Below are 4,103 nucleotides of genomic sequence, written 5' to 3' on the forward strand. Positions count from 1 at the left end.
ATGATTAGTTCATGTAAAGAATGTCTTTTGTGGTAAATAACATATATATGAGAGTATGACTTGGTGACAACTGTAATTAAATTAATAATTACCTTGAGTATTGCTATACATATATGTGTCTTTATAGCATTGATATTATAAATTACGTTCACCAGGTTATATAAATTTTTGACCCATCTATTTACGTTTAGATTTAATTTGATTCAAGTTTATTTAAAAATTACAGGCTATACAAAAAGAATATATAATCATTATCTGTAGTTATTTTTCATTAACTAATTACCATATTATTAGTTTCCATTCTCTTTGACTATTAAGAGGGCCGTTTCGTCGATGTCTACATAAACATGATATGTGATTATCACTAATTAATTCAATTATATATTTTATTATTAATATATATTTTCTCTAATTAGCTTCATGTTTATCTAATAACAATTTATGAAATTTTGTACCACCATTCGACTCATTTATACTAATCAAGTTGTGTCAAGAGGACATATCCCAAATTAATCATCTTAATCTGCCTAATAAAATTATTACACATTTAATTAGTTATTTTAAAAGAATTTACAGTGTGAACTCAACATCTCAACATTATCCTGAAATCCTGTCTATACTAATTATTTATTTATATATTAACTATGTTTCCTTTAATTTTTATTTTTCTTTGATTTTTTTCCCAATTTATTTCTAGCTTATCCATATAGACACTGTATTGTACACAAGTGCCCTTGTGTGTCATTCCTAACTTACCCCATATAGATAGACACTACAAAAAAAAGTTATACATTTTTTTAGGAGGAGTTATATTTACTTGGGTTCTTTAAGAGGGATAGATTTCGGTGGTTCTCGCATAAATTGCAACCGAAGTATATTTATGCGAAGTTAAAAGTCTTAAATAACTGAAGTTAATAGTGAAAGTTTTAACTTTAGTTGTTTGGTAAAAACTTAAGTTTGCTTTTGCGGCGAAGTATTTGTGGTGAATTATAAGGATATTTGCGACAAAATTGATCGCCCTAAAAACCCTAACTTCTTGTAATGCTAACTTTTCTTGCTTAATTTTATTTAAAAAAATTACAACAAAAAAATTATATACATTATATATATATAATTTTTATTGGAAAAACATTTTGGCCCTCTCTTAAGATTATAATTTTCGATCTCTCGCTCCGCCAAAACAATAACATTATATAAAATTTGTCTCATATGATGAACGTAGCTATTTTATTGAATCAAGATACAGATTTTACGCACCATTTATATATATTCAAAGCTTTCAAACTATCAGCTTCTCCTTCGTCATGTCCATCCCCACCATTGTCATAAACGTACAAAAGTCACTGTATTTAATCAATTTTTCCATGCATGACTTGAACTGACCATGTATGCTTCTCTTTTATTCTTTAGCCGTTGTTATTCTACCATGAAAACCTTCGGCAATATAAATGTAAAGATGGCATTCAGCTAAATTAATTATGATAATCTAGAATAATGTTACTATTTTATACTGGAAGGAATATTGCGAATCACTACAAGATATTGGGGATTTTGGGGCGATCAATTTCGCCGTAAATACTACTTGCGGCGAATTTTCGCCGCAAATACTTCGTTATAAAAAAATACTCGTAAATATAATTATTTGCGGCAAAGAAAATATCCGCTGCAAATATTAATAAATCTGCCACAAATAATTATGAATTTTGTCCTAATAATTGACCCTTATTTGCGGTGAAAATTTAAAATAATTCACCGCAAATAGTCCTATTATTCACCGTAAATAATGATTGTTTTGTCTTGTCTTTATGTTATTTGCGGCGAATGATTCACTGCAAATATAATATATTTTTGCCACAGATAGTGTAGTAGAAATAAAAAAAATTAAAAAAATTCAAATTTAATACATAATAAAATTTAAAATCAGAATTGTAGTCTCCATTAAATGATAAGAAAATAGATCATATAATCTAATATTAATAATTGTCTTAATAGTATTAAAACAAATAAACACTGCTATTTTATATAACTATTTAATATATCCTAAGTTGATCGCATCATCATCGTCAATGTCATCTGGATACTGAATGACTGGGGGTGGTGGAGAATGTGGTGAAAGTGCTGACGAAAACGCGCTAGGCGAGATTGGCGGGGGAACATGTGTAGGTGTGTCATCTCCGAACATATGTGGAGGCAGTGGTGGAGCTTGTGAAGGTGCAGTCATATACATTTCCCACCATTGAGTTACTTCATCCGATTTCATTGTTTGAGGTGGTCGACGGGATTCAGGAGGAAGACACTTAGACAGAAACTCAATGTCTACTTTGTATTGTCTCAACAAGTTAGCCATCTCCTGTCCAATAATGCCATTATTATCATTGGACTGAGTGGGCTGGGTGTATGACAAAGACTATGCCCAAGTATGAGATTGACTACTAGAGGCGTTTCTCCCCTTTAATGTGCGACCAACTCTTCGCCGCTGATACCAAATGCACCATTTCACTCAAACGGTGAGACCCTCGTTGTTGGATAGTGAACAATACACTATTCCTCTCGTGTGCTACGCGTCTACCCTACAGTGATGATATGTCTTCGGTATAGGTAGTGAAATTCGACGTAAAATTTTTGGAGGTTCACTTTCCATCGTTATTCTTGGACCCTATTGCGACGACATATCATCATGATAGAGTACAAAATAACTGACCAGTTGATTAAATAACTGACATGTGGTCACTATAGGGAGTGAAAACAGGCAACCAACTCTTGGCAGTTAAGTTCTGTCCTTGTCCTACAGCGACGACATGGCTTCGCTCTAGACAAACATATTTCCCTCATATTTTTCCACGAGTACTCTACAGCAACGACAATTCGTCGCTATAGATGGTGCAAATAAGCAACCAACTCTAGACGGTTGAGTTCCTTCCCTATCCTATAGCAATGACAGGTCATTGCTATAGAAAAAATTATTTCCCTATTTTTTTCCAACGAAGACCCTACAGTGATAACATGTCGTCACCGTAGCGTCAATTCTCGCCTCTTGTTGCCTCCAAATTCCTGGCGTCGCTGTAGGGTACCAAGAAATTGGGGGACCTGGTTGTGTGTAGTTGACGACCGTAAAGCGACGACACGACATGTTGTCGTTGTAGCTTAATTTTTTAATAAATTAAAAAAAAAAAGACTTTTCGTGGGTTTCGACTACATACAGCGATGACTCCAAGTCATCGCAATAGATGTCGTCGTTGTAGAGTCTTTTTCTTATAGTGACATTCCCCCAACACTTTCCTCATGATCATTCTTTCGTCAATCATGCTTCCTTCATCAGAAATGGAAGACGAGACTTGCTGGCTCTACGCTTCAAAATATTTGTAAATTATTTCCTATTTTTACAGAAAAATATCAGTAATACATCCAAACCATAGTGATTTTAAGCTAACAATAAGGGATCGTTTGGTATGAGGAGTTCACAGTTTTCATATTACTGGGAAAGTTGAAGAGGGTAATCTGATAGTCTGGAAACTTACATCATTGTGTTTGGTTGTGCACTATAATCTTATCTGTGATTCATGAGAATATCACTTTCTGTGTTTGGTTGTGCATAGGAATCTATTACGTTTTCATATTTTCATAAAATTAATATAATAATATATTTCATCAAAATAATTTATAAACAATTTTACTCATGAAATATTTTTTAACAGAAATAAAAAAATACATCTATTGAATACTAGAATCAAGTATAATTTTTAAAATTACAAAAATACCCTTATTTTATTTTTAATAATATTTCATTTGTTATTTTAAACTAAAGTAATGATATAAAGGCTTTACAAATTAATTTCTTTAAATAAACAAATATTATTTATCATTTTATAGTTTGATATATGTATATTTGTTTTTATATTATAAGCTTCAAAAATAAAATAAGTCATTAACTAAAAAATTATTGGTTTAAGATTTAAAAAAAAAAAGTAATAATAATAATTTTGAAGTGTTTCACATTCCTGGGTATCTGAAAACCACTTGTCAGATAGGTTTCACTTGAACCTAGAATCAGTAAAAGTTAAAACCCCTGGAGTACAGATTCCAAGGTTAGAAAAACTCAAACC

This window comes from Humulus lupulus, chromosome 6 (assembly GCF_963169125.1).
Source record: "Humulus lupulus chromosome 6, drHumLupu1.1, whole genome shotgun sequence".
Classification (NCBI taxonomy): Eukaryota; Viridiplantae; Streptophyta; class Magnoliopsida; order Rosales; family Cannabaceae; genus Humulus; species Humulus lupulus.